The following is a 17,305-nucleotide window of genomic DNA, read 5'->3' on the forward strand; positions in this document are numbered from 1 at the left end:
GTACGAATGAACGCATGTATTTACGGTTGAACCTCAAACAGTGCAGCCATTAGGAGCACCCACCCTCCGTACCGTTGAAAATTCTTGTATAACATATAGTGAAGTCCTCCCTATACACAGTTCTTCTGCATCTGTAGTTCCACACGTATGGATTCAACCAACTACAGATGGTGTAGCACTGTACTGTTTACTATTTTTTAAGCTTTATCTTTAAGCAGGATTAGGTTTATAACAAAACTGAGATTTCCCTTCTACCCCCTGTCCTCACACGTGCGTAGTCTCCCCCATTATCAACAGCACTCACCAGAACAGCGTATTTTCTACCAAGGATGAACCTATATGGACATATTAGAAACATGAAATTCCATACTTTTAGGGTTCACTCTTGGTATTGTACATTCTGTGTACTATTTACAATTTTAAAAAATCCCCATATAAGTAGACCCATGAAATTCAAACCCATGTTGTTCAAGGGTCAACTGTATGTAGATTTATTTGTATTTGTCATCTATCTATCTATCTATCTTTCTATCAATCATCTATCTATCATTTATCTATTTATCTGTCATCTATTACCTATCAATGTATTATGTCTATCTATCTATTATTTCTCTCTCTCTCTCCCTCCCTCTCTCTCTCTTTATCTACCTTTTCCCTTTCCCAGGCACTAATGTGCAGCTGTTAAGAGAAAAACAGGTCTGTACTGAAGAAATGTCTTTTTCTTGACACCTGGGTGTCATGAAATACACACACTGATAAAGTCAGGACTGACCCCTTGCTGTTCATCAAGTTTAAAAATATTTTATTGGAATGACTAAGGCAATGACTTTTCAAAATGTCATGCTGTGGAAGACTGAGAATAGGCAAACCCATTTTGCAAGTGATATGTTTTAAGAAAAAAAAGCTTTTTAAGAATTTTTAGTTATAATTTTTAATTCTGCTATTAATTTTAAAAATTAAAAAAATATTTTTACCTTTGACTCCCTTGATTGTATTTAAATGAATATATTTATAGAGGAAATTTTATGTCTCTACCAGAAATGGAAATATGTATCACTCGTCACCAAAAAAAAAAAAAAAAACCACTTCCTCCAAATATGAAATGGATGCAAAATAATGTTACTAAATCCCGGTTAGATTCAGTTGACTGACAAAGGCTCTGATCTGAGGTTAGCTTTCTCTTCATTAAAAAAGATGATTTGCTGGTATTAGAGAGGTGTTTGGCATGCATTAGCATCAAACAAATAGAATCTGTAATAAAAAAAAACTCCCTACAAACAAAAGTCCAGGACCAGTTGGTTTCACAGGTGAATTCTACCAAACATACAAAGAGGAACTTATACCGATTCTTCAAAAAGATTGAAGAGGAGGGAACACTCCCAAAGACATTCTATGAAGCCACCATCACCCTGATACCAAAACCAGACAAAGACACCACCAGAAAAGAAAATTACAGGCCAATATCTTTGATGAATATAGATGCAAAATTTCTCAACACAGTATTAGCAAACCGAATCCAACAACACATAAAAAAGATCATACAGCACGACCAAGTGGGATTCATCCCAAGTTCACAAGGAAGGTTCAACATTCACAAATCCATCAGTGTGATACACCACATTAACAAAAACCACATGATCATCTCAATGGATGCAGGAAAAGCATTTGACAAACTTCAGCATCCATTCATAATAAAAACTCTTGCCAAACTGAGAATTTATTTTAATGTAATGAAGGGAATGGAAAGATAACTGGAAAGCAAATGAACAATGTGGTTCTTTTTTAAAAAGAACTTTACTTTTATTTATTTATTTGTTTACTTATTTTTGGCTGTGTTGGGTCTTTGTTGCTGTGCGCAGGCTTTCTCTAGTTGTGGTGAGCGGGGGCTACTCTTCGTCGCAGTGCGCGGGCTTCTCATAGCAGTAGCTTCTCTTGTTGAAGAGCATGGGCTCTAGGCACACAGGCTTTAGTAGTTGTGGTGCGTGGGCTCAGTAGTTGTGGCTTGCGGGCTCAGTAGTTGTGGCTCGTGGGCTCAGTAGTTGTGGCTCACGGCCTCAGTAGTTGTGGCACGTGGGCTCAGTAGTTGTGGCTTGCGGGCTGTAGAGCGCAGGCTCAGTAGCTGTGGTGCACGGGCTTAGTTGCTTCGCGGCATGTGGGATCTTCCCGGACCAGGGCTCGAATCCATGTCCCCTGCATTGGCAGGTGGATTCTTAACTACTGCGCCACCAGGGAAGCCCAATGTGGTTCTTTTTTAAGCCTTGGGCTGTGACAGCAGCTGAAACCCTCTCCCTTCTGCCAGTGGTGTGAGCCCCATTCTAAGGAGCATAGCACTTGGGTTCCCTTACCTTCTGGGGAAAAAAAGAGATGGAACCGAGGTCCTCTCTCACCTAAGGATGGATATTCCGACAAAAGACCAATGCGGCGATTTCAAGTGTTCAAGAAGGATATTCGACCATCACATACCACCACCATAAACCATTATTTCTGAAAAAACAGAAATTAACAAGGCCTTTTCAAAGCCGTGAAGTCTTGCCTTTGAATAATGTAAGGGTATGAAGGTCACATTTGATGCTACCTGAAGTTTCTTTCTGACATTTAATTTTCCCATAAACTTTGTCCTAAAGTGAGAACTCTTGATCATATATGGAACCCGATGTCTGGGAGCTGCAGAGGCTTATAAGACATTGTCAAGGGCCCCAGGTGTCTGGTGAGGGATGAGGGTATAGTCACATTTGCAACTTTTGTCCTTTTTTTTCTCTTGAGCAGTTTTTTTTCTTCTTTAATTTTTTTTATTGAAGTATAGTTGATGTATCATATTGTGTAAGTTACAGGTGTACAATACAGTGATTCAAAATTTTTAAAGGTTATACTCCATTTATAGATATTATAAAATATTGGCTACGTTCCCTGTGTTGTACACTATATCCTTATAGCTTGCTGTATACCTCTTGCTCCCCTCCCCCTATCTGGCCCCTCCCCCTTCCCTCTCCCCACTGGTAACCACTAGTTTGTGCTCTATATCTGTGAGTCTGCTTCTCTTTTGTGAGTCTGTTTCTCACTAGCTTGTTGTATTTGCAACTTTTTTCCTTTCTTATAGCTGCTCTGACTTGCTAGTGTTTCCTCATACTTCTCGTAAAATGGAAAATTAATAATATTAATCAGACTCTAACCCTTTCTCTTTCATTCCTCAGATTATCTTTTTCCTTTCTTGGACTGTTTGGACCCTAGAATAAGCTTGGGAAAATTTAAAAAGTTCAGTTGGACGGCATTTCTAAAAATGAAGCTTTTTAAACTCTTCTTCGATCAAACTACAGCAATTTCCACAACTTCTCCCTCCTATTTAAACCCCAGTTCGAGGTAGGGTTGGGGAATCTCCTCTTGGGAGTGCCCTTTTACGTGTTATATTGAGATTTGATCATAGGATGAGGAATTTAAAGGGGATAATTTTCAGCTTAAGTAACAAAGCAGAGAGTAACCTTCATTTTAACACAACGTGCTATGAATATGTAATTCTGTAGAGGTAGCCATAACCCACTCAAACATCAAAGGTCAACCCATAGACAAACAGACTTGGCTCCACTACTTAAAATCATTAAAATTATCGTTATCATTTCGTTATTCTGCCTTTCAGTTGCTACACTGAATTGTTCCAACGGGATCCCTTTTTCAGTGCGATATTCCTAACTACTTTCCTAAAATTTTACCCCTGCCCACCAATCACACTCTTTCTTCCTCTTCCCCGCTGTACTATTATCAGCAGCCTCAGAGGTACTGTATATTTCACAAATATGCCTGTTTATTTTCTATCTTCCCCACTGGAATGAGAGTCCCATGAGAGAGGGGATTTCCATCTGCCTTTTTTTCGTGTTTTATACCCAAGCCCCAGGCAGTCCTCGACACACAGCAGCTGCTCAATGAAGAGTTATCGTCTTCTTAATTAATGTAGCTCTCAACTTCAGGCCAGACAATCCTGCAACACCGAGAGGGGAGGTGGGTTTTGATGGAGCCTTATTCCTCCTAAGAAATCCATCCTCCCTCCTCGAAAAGGCTCCCTGGCCAACCATTGTACATCCTTTATTACATCCAGCCATCTGCCAAATGACCATTTTATCACCCCCTATTCATCATGGTGTCTGCATTTGGAGGCGGCTCGTCTTAAATTTCACCCACATTCCCATCCGCAGCAGGATTTCTCTGCATTAGGTACTCCAAGATCATGGCCAATGCAAATGGTAACTTGTGAAATGTGTGCCTGGAGTGACATTTCTTCAATTTCTGGACAGCCAGTGGGCGATTCGAATATCCTAGAGTAATAAACTGTGTGCCCACTAAAGACTCAAGTGAGGGGCCTCCACAAATATGATGAGAGTGACAGCCCAGCCATGGCTGATACATGTAAATTGTGCCTGATGCCCAGGTGGGGATTGGGGAGGTCTGTGCACCAATCAGCCAATGCTGTCACAAGCCTGCGCGGCAGGGGGTGGAGGAAAGGGACCCTGACTCCTCTTCCTAATGGGGAATCCCATGGGAACCACCTGGGGCGCCCAGATGTACCTTATCCTGCACAGGAGTTTATCTCACTGCACCTTGGGATTATCAGTAGCTAGTCTCTCAGACCCTGTCCCCGGAGCTGAATGCAACTTGTCCTGTCTCTCTCTGCATTTCTGCTCCATTTCCAAAGAGTCTCAGTTTCCTCATTTGCAAAATAAGGATAACAGCATCTGTTATTATTAGCATCGCTATTAAATGTCTTAATGCCTCTCACTTAGATTAGGGTGTGGCTGAGAGTTAAGTATCTAAGTCTAGGCTGTTATCTTTATGATTTATTTCTAGCTTCCCTCTCTGTTGGCCTTTTCCTTCATCTCCTCTGGTATCTCTCCTTGCCGTGGCTTTGAGGTCTCACGCATCATCTCGGACCCCACATCTACCTGATTTTGGACCTCAGCTCCCTACAGCTGACCAATGTGGGGATTCCTAAGGAGAAGAAATCTGCTCATCCACTCTTACATCCCAGCTGAAACTGAAATGAGATTCATCTTAGTAATCAGCCATGTATGTTTTAGAGAAAATGTAGGCATGGCAGTTGTAACACCATTTATTTACAGTCATCCAGACTTTTCTTTAAAATTAATTAATTAATTTTTGGCTGCATTGGGTCTTTGTTGCTGCACGCGGGCTTTCTCTAGTTGCGGTGAGCGGGGCCACTCTTCGTTGCAGTGCGCGGGCTTCTCTTTGTGGTGGCTTCTCTTGTTGTGGAGCATGGGCTCTAGGCACGCAGTCTTCAGTAATTGCGGCACTCGGGCTCAGTAGTTGTGGCTCATGGGCTTAGCTGCTCCGCGGCATGTGGGATCTTCCTGGACCAGGGCTCGAACCCGTGTCCCCTGTATTGGCAGGCGGATTCTTAACCACTGCGCCACCAGGGAAGTCCCCAGTCATCCAGACTTTTAACCACCAGGAAGATCAGATAGACAGGTTGGTTTTGCACGTCCACTGGAAGGTCAATCCTGGTCCAGGAGACTGGGTGGAGAGCTGGCCTTGACACACCACAGTGCCCTGTGACGCCTGCATCAGCAGCCTGATCCCCCGCCGTGGAGCCCTGGGTGGTGGCCTGACTGCCCACTAGAGTTCCAGCTCGTGGAAGGCAGTGATGCTCTCCTTGGCACAGGGATGGTGAAAACCGTAACCCTGCAAATATCTGTTAAATGAGTGAGGGAATCAGTGACTGAAATCCACTTCTCCAAAAAAGACTCATCAAGTAAGCAAGCCCTGCTAAGCAGTGGAAGTAGACCCTTTACAGAGATATTTTGTAGCTGCCATGGAGGTGTGCCACCTGGATTTCCACGGGGTGCCACTTCGCTGCAAGTGGTCCCCTTAGTGGACAGGCTCCACCTGTTGCTTTCTGGATCTGCCTTGGTTTCCCCTTTTCCCAGTCAGCCAGCCAATTACTGAGCAAATCACAGCAGGGATGCAGGGTCTGGTTACTTCTGTCAGTTCAGGACTCCTCCAGTGGGGAAACTCTGCCTCTGGACCTCCCCACTGTGTTGGCTGAAACTTTATCAGATCCATTTCCCAAGTCCTCTCTGCTCAATTCTGCTTCTTCCTCTTTAATCTTCCATGTGGGCATTGCCTCCCAAACTGTGTGTGCTCCTAATTCTCCCAGCATCTGCCTCCCAGAGACTAAAACTAACAAAATGGTCTTTCCCATGGATACATCGGAGATTCCAAACTATTCAGGAAGTTTTGAAAAATTGAAATATTTGACAACACATAAAAATTGAAGACAAGAAGCCGCAGCCTCCTGGCAGCCCTCAGTGTGCTTGGCTGTGCACTCTGGCCACGTGCCCACCGCTACTTGCAGCCCCCAAAGTGTAGCCAGTGCCCTGCTAGCTCTGGGAACTGCATAAAATAAGACAGGAAGCATGTGGGAGTTTTACTTAATTTCTGCCGTTGGCAATAAGGAAAATTTACAAGAAGATAGTAACCGCGAAGTCCAACCTGTCTGATGATACCAAATTCACTATTCTTTTTTTTTCTTTTAATTAATTAATTAATTAACTATTTTTTGGCTGTGTTGGGTCTTCGTTTCTGTGCGAGGGCTTTCTCTCGTTGCGGCGAGCGGGGGTCACTCTTCATCACGGTGCGCGGGCCTCTCATTGTCGCGGCCTCTCCTGTTGCGGAGCACAGGCTCCAGACGCGCAGGCTCAGTAGTTGTGGCGCACGGGCCCAGTTGCTCCGCGGCATGTGGGATCTTCCCAGATCAGGGCTCGAACCCGTGTCCCCTGCATTGGCAGGCGGATTCTCAACCACTGCGCCACCAGGGAAGCCCAAATTCACTATTCTTGACTTCAAAGTGGGGACCTTGGATTCCTGTGTTGGCCTCTCTGATGAGCTGGGGAAACTCAGTACCTTTCCTGAAAGCCTCATAAAGAGAATGGCCCAGAGACTTCCCTGGCAGTTCAGTGGTTAAGACTCTGCGCTTCCACTGCAGGGCGCACGGATTCGATGCCTGGTCGGGGAACTAAGATCCCACATGCCATGCACAGCGCAGCCAAAAGATAAAAAAATAAATAAATTTTTTTAAAAAAGAGGACTTCCCTGGTGGCACAGTGGTTAAGAATCCGCCTGCCAATGCAGGGGACACGGGTTTGAGCCCTGGTCCGGGAAGATCCCACATGCTGCGGAGCAACTAAGCCCATGCGCCACAACTACTGAGCCTGCGCTCTAGAGCCCACGAGCCATGACTACTGAGCCCACGTGTCACGACTACTGAGCCTGCACGCCTAGAGCCCGTGCTCCGCAACAAGAGAAGCCACTGCAATGAGAAGCCTGTGCACCGCAAAGAAGAGTAGCTCCCACTCACCACAACTAGAGAAAACCCACACACAGCAACGAAGACCCAATAAATAAGTAAATTTATTAAAGCAGCCAAATAAATAAATAAATTTATTTTAAAAAAATGATAATGGCCCAGAGTATGGTAGGAGTTAGGGATGATGCAAAAAGGAAGGTACAGGAGACCTTTCCCACCTTCGGAGTTGACCCAACATCCTTTGCGCTCACTTTGAATTGGACAAGCCAAGTATCCTGCAAGACAGCCGCTGGGGAGCGGGGAGCATGATGGACACAGAAACAGAGCAGCCAGCATGGATTGAGAGTGACCTGGCGTCCCCAGGTGCTGCCTACAGCTCTCTGAGGACACACCTGGAGAGCCTGGATTAGAAGTCCACGTCTTCACTTGGATACTGATCAGTATTGCGAGCACAGAAGGCTTTGTGTTGGATTCTGAATATCTCATCATGCTTCTGGCCCCTGTTCCCAAACCAAGTGACACACAATGGCAAAAAGCCTACGAGTCCCTCTTGGATATGGTGGTCCCTCTGTCAACCAAATTGATGGTCCAGGATGAGGGCTGCCTCTACACAGTGACCCTGTTGTGAAAAGTGATTGATGATTCCAAAACCAAAGTCAAAGAAAACAACTTGTCTGTGAATTTTCCTATGATGAAAAAGACATTTAGAAAGAAAGGGAAGAGGTGACCAGACTGCTGTGTGATAAGAAGCAGCAGTATCAAACTTTCTGTGTTGCCCTTAAAAAAAGGATCATGCACCTTCCAGGGCCACAGATGGAAGGTCCCCAACTGCACAGACTCCAGATCAACTTCTGGGAAGCTTTGACTGCCTGGAGGCACATAAAAACCTTGAGAGTGTTTGTGGGTCCGTGCCCAGGTATGGACAGCTGGTGATATTTCAGGCAGTCCTTCTACAGCCTCGTAGAAGGCATCCACCAAACTTTGAAGGTTCCAAACTCCATCTTCCGTCATGTAGATGATGCAGCAGCGGCAAGTGTATTGGATGCATCTATAGAGGACCCTGAATTGTGACTCAAACACCAAGCCTACTTTCCTTGTGTCTTTTTTCTTTTTTGCTGCGTTGGGTCTTCTTTGTTGCGTGCGGGCTTTCTCCAGTTGCAGCGAGTTGGAGCTACTGTTTGTTGTGGCGCGCGGACTTCTCATCATGGTGGCTTCTCTTGCTGCAGCGCACGGGCTCTATGTGTGCAGGCTTCAGTAGTTGTGGCACACGGGCTCAGTAGTTGTGGCACGTGGGAGTCAGTAGTTGTGGCACATGGGCTTAGTTGCTCCACAGCATGTGGGATCTTCCCGGACCAGGGCTCGAACCCATGTCCCCTACATTGGCAGGTGGATTCTTAACCACTGCGCCACCAGGGAGGTCCCTTTGCTTGTGTCTTAGTTTTTCAATGACCTTGGTCTTCTTGACTAGAAAGGTCAGCTGGCACCACTAAGCTTTCATATCCAGTCAGACGACTACAGGTTCTTCTGTCCCTTGTCGAGAAAATACTTTAATATCCTACAGAATTTAGATGTTCAAAGAAATTGTTCACAAAAGTCAGTTACAGTTGTGGTTCTTTTTTAAAGTTATAATAAAGAAATGCTCTCAGCCCTCTGGGGGAAAAATAATTGGAAGACCACATCACGTAAAAATACACATTTCCCCATTTTCTTTTGTAAAGACAGAAGCTGTTATAACACTGGATTCACGCTTTTGCCTGGCAACAAGTAGTGGGTTGTCAGGAGCCAAAGTCCCCTTTGCAAGTGGTACCTCCCCCCAGTTTGCTGAAGTCACCACTTCTTAGTGATTTTTTACTAACACTGAGGGTGAGTGGGTGTTAAACATTCACTATTACATTCATGCTGTGTCATTTTGTGCGGCAAGGTTAAGAGGACAATTAAACTTTTTTGGGAAGCCACGCCTTCACCCAAAGCGAGTCAATCAAGGATAGATCAAGAGGGCCAGTTATTTCTAGAGAGTTGGGAGAGTCCGTATTTGTTTGGAGAAGTATTTAAAATGCAAATAATACACCTGAAATGAACACAACATGTAAATCAATTATGCTTCAATTAAAAAAAAATTTTTTAAAGAAAATAAAAGCAAATCTGTTCAGTACCAAGTTAAAAAAAAATGCAAATAAGAAGTGCGGGCCTGAGAAAATTCCCCAGCGTGCTTCACTCCCCAGTTCACCCATCCAGACCCTCAGGCTATCTTTATTCTTGGTCATCCACGTTCTCTACAAAAAATAGACCCAGATACCATCTCCAGCCAGTGAGAAGACAGAGGTCATTCCAAATTCCCTGAGCACAGTGACCTCCACATACGGTGGAGGACACAGGTCAGGTCAAGGTCAATGCTATGCCTTGCCTTCGAACTCTAAAGGAATCAATGAAGTCTCCTTTAGGGAAATCATTTTATTTAAATAAAATGTTGGGTGGTCATGTGATCTCAGAACAACTTAAAAATGGCAGCCATCTCTTTTCCCAAAGTCTGGCCTAACTCATGTGGCCTTTGTCTCATCTCTACATAGTTCCTTGCAAAATTTGATAATTTGACTGAAACTTTTGTTTCATCATATTTACTGATGAGCATGAAGGAAGAAAATTTAAGTTGGGTAAAATTGAAAGCCCTTTTTTGCTAATGAGAGACATTTGTTTATTTTCTTTCCCTCTTTGTTTCTTCCTTCCTTTCTTTCTTTCTTCTTTCTTTCTCTCTTTCTTTCTTTCCTCCTCCCTCCCCCTTTCTTTCTTTCTTCCTTCCTTTTTTTCTTTTTCTTTCTTTCCTGCCTTCTTTCCTTCTTTCTTTCTTTCTTTCTTTTCTTTCTTTCTTTCTTTTTTTCTTTCTTTCTCTCTTTTTCTCTCTTTTTTAACAAGTTTTTTTTTTTTTTTTTTTTTATTTATTTATTTATGGCTGTGTTGGGTCTTCGCTTCTGCGCGAGGGCTTTCTCCAGCTGCGCAAGCGGGGGCCACTCTTCATCACGGTGCGCGGGCCTCTCACTATCGCGGCCTCTCTCGTTGCGGAGCACAGGCTCCAGACGCGCAGGCTCAGTAATTGTGGCTCACGGGCCCAGTTGCTCCGCGGCATGTGGGATCCTCCCAGACCAGGGCTCGAACCCGTGTCCCCTGCACTGGCAGGCAGATTCTCAACCACTGCGCCACCAGGGAAGCCCTCTTTTTCTCTCTTTTTTTCTTTCTCTCTTTTTTTGTAACTGTGCATTTGCTTAATAGGCACTTTTTTTTTAATGTCAAACAAGGGTGCCATAACTTTAAGAAATTTATCAGAGTCATGGACATTTTTTGGTCATTAAAAATACATTTAGTAAAGCTGCCGCTGTTTACCAGGAGGAAAAAGATTGTGGGAGAGAGGAACGTGTTTAGGAGAAAAAGGATGAAATTAAGGGCTTAGAAAGCTGTGTCTCTGTGAGAAGCAGAATGATTTCCCCTAAAGATGGTCCAGTCCTAATCCTCGGAACCTGTGAATATGCTACCTTATGTGGGAAATGGGACTTGGCAAGTTGATTAAACTAAGAATCATGATATACAGTTATCTTGGGATAATTCATGGTTTATCCAGGTAGAACCAATAGAATCACAAAGGTCCTTATAAGAGGGAGGTGGGAGGTCAGAATCAAAGATGTGACAAGGGAAGCAGAGGTCATGATGATGATAGAACAAAAGCCAAGGGAAGCTGGTCCCTAGAAGCTGGGAAAGGCAGGGAAAGGGGTTCTCCCCTAGAACGTCCACAAGGAACACAGCCCTGTTGGCACCATGATTTTAGGGCTACAGATCTCTAGAACTATAAGATAATAAATGTGCGGGTTTTCTTAAGCTGCTGAGTTTACGGGGGCTGGTTACAGAAGCAAGAGGAAACGAACGCAGAGCCTAAGCACCTTGCCCCCTGAACGCCAGAGAGCAGAATTCAGTGTTAACGCATTGCATTGGCAGAAGGACCAGAAGTACAGCCACGAACAGCATTTTTATGTAACAAGGTAATAAATAACAGTAAAGCTCGTCTTCACACGGTGCTTCCCATGAAGCAAGGCACCATCACAGTGCTTTGTTTATAGTGGCTCATAGAGTCCCAACAACAGATGTGAAATAGGCATTACCATCACCCCCACTTGACAGAGAAACAAAGTGAAGCCCAGAGACTCCAAGCACGTGGCTTCAGATCACGCAGCGGCAAAAAAGAAAGGCCCACCTCGCTCAGTTTGTGTGGGTCCAGATCCCATGATCTTTGCCACTGCCCTGAGCTGCCTCTTCTAGAAGACTGGGTTTTGAATATAAAATTCAGACTCTTAGAATCAAAAGGCCTGTTCGAATGAATTAAAAGAAGTATAGGGACTGGTGCATTTTAGATGTCTGCTCTGAACTTGCGTGAAGATTTAACGATGATGTCCAAGGTGAAGACTTTACGATGCTTTTCAGGAGACAGATGAGCAGAACCACTTGCTTTTGTAGTTATTATTATTGTTACTATCATTTATATGCAGATATGATGCCATTTAAAACAGTGCTTCCATCTTAATTTAAATAGCCACAATCCTCTTTATTTCCTGGCTCACCAAACCTTTTCATCTTAGACAAGACAAAGGTTTTGTTGATCCCCAATTAAATTAATTGTTCCCAGTTTCTGCATCAATAATGGAATCCTAATTAATGGAGCTTTATGGACTTTGCAAAATAACAAATGATGATTGTTGGCTTGAAGTGTGGCTTGTAGACATATGGATGATCTGGAACACTTGCAAAGGACTTTGTAAATATTTTTAAAATATTTTACTGCTCCTGGCTATAAAGAGCCCTTTTGCTATTACGTTAAAATCTATTTACATTAATGCTTAATTATGCTGGAACTGCTTGCATGATTTAATGTAAAGTTAAACTTTTACTATGTGACTAAATCTCTTTAAGCGTCTAGCCTTAATCTTATCTCTTCTCCCCTCAACAATTTCAGCACCTAACTCAGAGGTAACCTGATGTTGGTTTGGGGTGAATCATTCCTTACTTTTATGGGGCATTTTCATTCATATAGATGTCACTGTGTGTGCTATTTGTGGCTGGTTTTGGTTTTTGTTTTTGTTTTTGGCGGCACTGCACGGCTTGTGGGATCTTAGTTCCCCAACCGGGGATCAAACCCGGGCCCTCAGCAGTAGAGCGCTCAGCCCTAACCACTGGACTGCCAGGGAATTCCCTGTTGCTAGTTTTTTTTTGTTTTTTTTTTTAACTTTTTCTTTTATAGTGGAGTATAGTTGATGAACAATGTCGTGTTAGTTTCAGGTTTACAGCAAAGTGATTCAGTTATACATATACACATATCTATTCTTTTTCAGATTCTTTTTCCATTTAGATTGTTACATAATATTGAGCAGAGTTTCCTGGCTAGTTTTGATAGAGTACAAGAATGCCTTTTGTTTGCACTGCTTTCTACCAGGCTAAGAGATTTCGTCAAGAATTAAATCAGCATTCTCATCAAACGCTTATTATCCTCCTTAATCATTTACCTTTCCCAGCTCTGCCTTATTTTTTTTTTTCTTTGAGAACCTGAACACAGTCCCTGACTTCCTTCCCCACTCCCCTCTTTATCCCAGGAGAAGGAGAAGGGGGTCTCTGGAGCGTAAGGGAGGATGTAGCATCTGCAGATACCCTCCCAGCCGTTCAGCTTCTGCCTGGAGACCTTCCCCACTTAATCACTTATTCATCACCCTCCTCTTCCAACGGGGCTGGAGTTATGCTACGTCTGAGTGATGTCCTGGACGAAATATCCAAAGTTTCAGTTCAGTTTCTCCTCCCATCGCCAAGAAGGTTGCCATTTGGCTCATACAGTTGAAATTGACCTTTCCTAGCATTTCACCAGCAAATTCCTATGATGCCAAGGTGTCATCCCTGAATTTATCTTCAGTAAAAGCTTGCTTGGATTCAAGGAACAGAGGGAACTTTGGCTTTCGGGTGGCTTGAGGAGGGAGCGCAAAGGCCACTTTCCCTATTTGCCACTCTGTATATCTAACAAATAACTAAGCAAATTTGCTGGAAACAATTCTTTGAGTTTTAAAAGGAAAGTAACATCTTGTCACCCAGATCTTTGTTCTGTGCTTGAAAAACCAATGAAGAATAATCCTTTCCCACTCATGTTGCCCCATTTCTGGACAAGCATGAACTCCGGGAAATTCAGTTTTTCAGGCCACTTGTGCTGTGGGTACCACACACCTGGCTGATTCCTCACTGTCATCAAAGCATCTGGGCTAAATAAGTGTGCACCAAGCCAATGAGAATTTGGGGCGGTTTCTTTCCACGCAAGATTTAGGGACATCAGCTTCTTGTTATTTTTTTCCACAGTTTGATTATATTCTACTGTTCACAGTTGAATTCAAATAATTCCTTTAAAATGATTAATTAGCAGCAACCCCATGCCTGGCTGGAGCCCCACGGTGCAGGCAAAGAGACGGCCATGTCGAGAGGGAAGTCCCTCAAACTTGCAAAATCCACTCTGTTTGCAATTGTCACTGGCTTTTCACGTCACTGGGAGGAATTTCCCTGAAGTTGTCCCATATTTCTAGTAATTTCTCTTTGGAGGCTCCATCAGTGAAGACTAAAGTTCTAATGAATTAGCCAGCCTTGATGTGACAAGATGTCCTCAAACCACAGTAGACTGTCAACCAACAGAACCGTTGTCATTGGCTTTTCTTGACCATTTGTCATTGTCTGTAATTAATTACAGCTCTTTAAGCCCAGGCATCCATTATAGAGATAATGCATAACAGAAGGCTTTTATGTTGGATTCTCTATTTACTTTATTGTGAATTTCCTTCCCTTCTCTTCCACCAGAGAGTTCCTGAAAATGGTCTTTGTGTGCAAATTCTAATTATCATTCTTAGGTCTTGCAAGCCACTTTTCCCTCCTGCATGGGGACATTTTTTCTATTTCTTGATTATTGTCTATTATTCCAACACAAAAGGAGACAGTTAGGTGAACACTGACCTTGGCATGGACAGAACATTAATTATCATTGGGATAAATGCCAGAGTGCCTACAGTTGCCATCAAAGAAACAGATGTTTTATTTTCAAGTGCAAAGTTGGGTATAAAAAATGCGAGGAAGAAAGAAGAAGGTCCTTACTGTTCAATCATTTAGCTGGAACAGGGCCAGTTCTGGGGAATGGCTTTCTTAACAGGGGGTTCTCCTAATGACTAAGAGCCTGATTCTTTCTCTTTTTATTGAAGTATAGTTGATTTAAAATGTTGTGCTAATTTCTGCTGTACAGCAAAGTGATTCAGTTATACATATATATATATACAGATTCTTTTTAGTATTCTTTTCCATTACGGTTTATCACAGGATATTGAATATAGTTCCTTGTGCTATATAGTAGGACCTTGTTTATCCATTCATCTGCTAATCCCAAACTCCTAATCCATCCCTCCCCCTTGGCAACCACAAGTCTGTTCTCTATTTCTGTGAGTCTGTTCCTGTTTTGTAAATAAGTCCATTTGTATCATTTTTTTAAGATTCCACCTATAAGTGATATCATATGGTATTTGTCTTTCTCTGTCTGACTTACTTCACTTAGTATGATAATCTCTAGGTCTATCCATGTTGCTGCAAATGGCATTATTTCATTCTTTTTTATGGGTGAGTAATATTCCATTGTATATATGTACCACATCTTCTTTATCCATTCCTCTGTCGATGGACATTTAGGTTGTTTCCATGTCTTGGCTATTGTGAACAGTGATGCTGTGAACATAAGGGTGCATGTATCTCTAACTTTCTTGTGAATTGTAGTTTTGATGCAACAGCAAATTTATGTGAAGGTGGTTGCTCTTGAATAGTCACTGTTTATGATATTTGAAGAGAATCACACAGGATACTAAATAAAATAAAACAATTGATTTGAGTAAATGTAGTTCTTGCTGCAACAAAGATGAAAATCTGAGTAAGTTTTTGCTTTTCTTCTCTCAACTTCATCTTCTCTCCTCTGTAAAGTGAGGGGGCTGCGTAAGATCCAGTCAGGTCTCCCAAGAGTTTAGTAGGAAACACACAGGACAAGAGTCCTGGCCGCATCAAAGCTCTTCCACAATCAGCACTGGGAGACCATGCAAATTGTATCCCTGTCTTGGAGTTTCAGCAGGCGTAATAAAATAGAAGTGATTCTGCAGGGACATAGAGAGTAGACCGGTGGTTGCCAAGGGGGAGGAGGAGTAGGAGAGGGTAGGAGTGGGAGTTTGGGATTAACAGATGCAGACTGGTATATGTAGGATGGATAAACAACAAGGCCTTACTGGATAGCACAGGGAACTGTATTCAATGTCCTGTGTTAAACCATCATGGAAAAGAATATGAAAAGAATGTATGTGTATATATATATATATATATATATATATATAAAACTGAGTTACTTTGCTGTACAGCAGAAATTAACACCACATTGTAATTCAACTATACTTCAATAAATAAATTTTAAAAAATATTGGATTGGCCAAAAAGTTTGTTCGGGTTTTCTGTAACATCTTAAGGAAAAACCCGAACAAACCTTTTGGTCAACCCAATAGCAATGATTCTGAAAAGTCCTGCAATAAAGAGAGCTTTTTAAATTTGCCTGAGTTTTCCATCCATTCATCCACTTCTTTCTCAAATGTTTGCCAGGATGCCTCATATGAAAAAGTAGGAGTGTGAATGGAATACATGCCTAAAATATTCAATTAAATTAGACACATGAGCATCTCAAGCTTATCTGAGCAAAGTGTCACAACTTTGGAGTAACCCTTATCACCCAGGCTAATTCTAAAACCTGGTCTTGACTCAGATGGTGGTCACAAATGGAGTTGAGTGGCTAGGACTGAAAACAGAGAGACATTCTTTCTGCAGAAATTACCAGAAGGCTTTTAATCCATGAATAACTCAATCACCCAAAATGGGATGAAAGAGCCACTCTTATTTGCAAGAGAATACATAAGACACTATTTTTCTAATAATTACTATTCACTTAAGTGAATTAAAAATTGGGGGAAAAAATCCATAAAACTTGGAGCCAAATCTGATAAATTAAAATTCTTTAAAAAAATCCTCTCTCAGGTAACAGCCTTTCACTCATTTTGTCCATCTTTGGGATCTGAAAAAAATGTGTCTTCATCCCATGCTGGGCTTTTAGTGGCCATGTTCTTTTAAGATGACATTCTAATTTTAGATGTCTCCTGAATGATGGAGCATTCTGTTAACTTCCAAATTGCACTACGTTTGAATTGAAGTCTCTCTTCTGTCTTCATGGATCTTCTCTTTCATTCATCTCTTGGGCACATATGTGTGTGAACCCCTCAGGAATGATTTAGGGGTTTGTACTCTACAAAATATTGGAGCTCTGGGCTTTGTACTATTTCTTTTCCAGGTGTCATAATATCTAGAAAAAAATAATACCAAAACTGTCCTTAGAAGATCAAGTTCTAGAGGACCCCACAGAGATTCTGACTGAGTGGACCAAGACGCAATGTAGCTATCATTTACCCAGGAGACGTGCATAGATCTATTCCGTGCTCAGCTATTAATGTTGAATTTATGTTGCTGAACATAAAGTCATAAAAGTCCCAGTTGCGCCGTTTTATCAAAGAGGTGTTTCTTTATTGGTCTCTCATGAGTGATTTAAACTTCAAATTGGCATCAATTCGTGGCATAAGTGGGATGGAACACAGTAACTGGAACTTAATTGTATCATTTGGTCCATTAGATGGCATTATCTGAAATGATTTCCTAGATCCATCTAAAGCGTGTATCAAGAGGCAACTCTACAGTCGTACATTTGGGAAACGATTTAAACAACTCTAAATGCCTCTAGATCTTTCTTGTCAGTTGGAAAATCAGTAAAGTGTGTTCTGCAGTGTAGCTGCTGTTCTTCTTGTTCTGGCATTAAGAAGTCACTTGCAAAGGATGACTGTTCACTTAGGACATGAGAGGTTCTTTTGTGGACAT

At 42.4% G+C, this 17,305-nt stretch overlaps 1 pseudogene; it reads left to right on the forward strand.

The window, feature by feature from the left end:
- Positions 1 to 7,462: 7,462 nt before the first annotated feature.
- LOC133075200 (V-type proton ATPase subunit C 2-like) overlaps positions 7,463 to 17,305 on the forward strand; it is a 74,862-nt pseudogene continuing 65,019 nt past the window's right edge.

The sequence above is a fragment of the Eubalaena glacialis genome, chromosome 15 (genome assembly GCF_028564815.1).
Source record: "Eubalaena glacialis isolate mEubGla1 chromosome 15, mEubGla1.1.hap2.+ XY, whole genome shotgun sequence".
NCBI lineage: Eukaryota > Metazoa > Chordata > Mammalia > Artiodactyla > Balaenidae > Eubalaena > Eubalaena glacialis.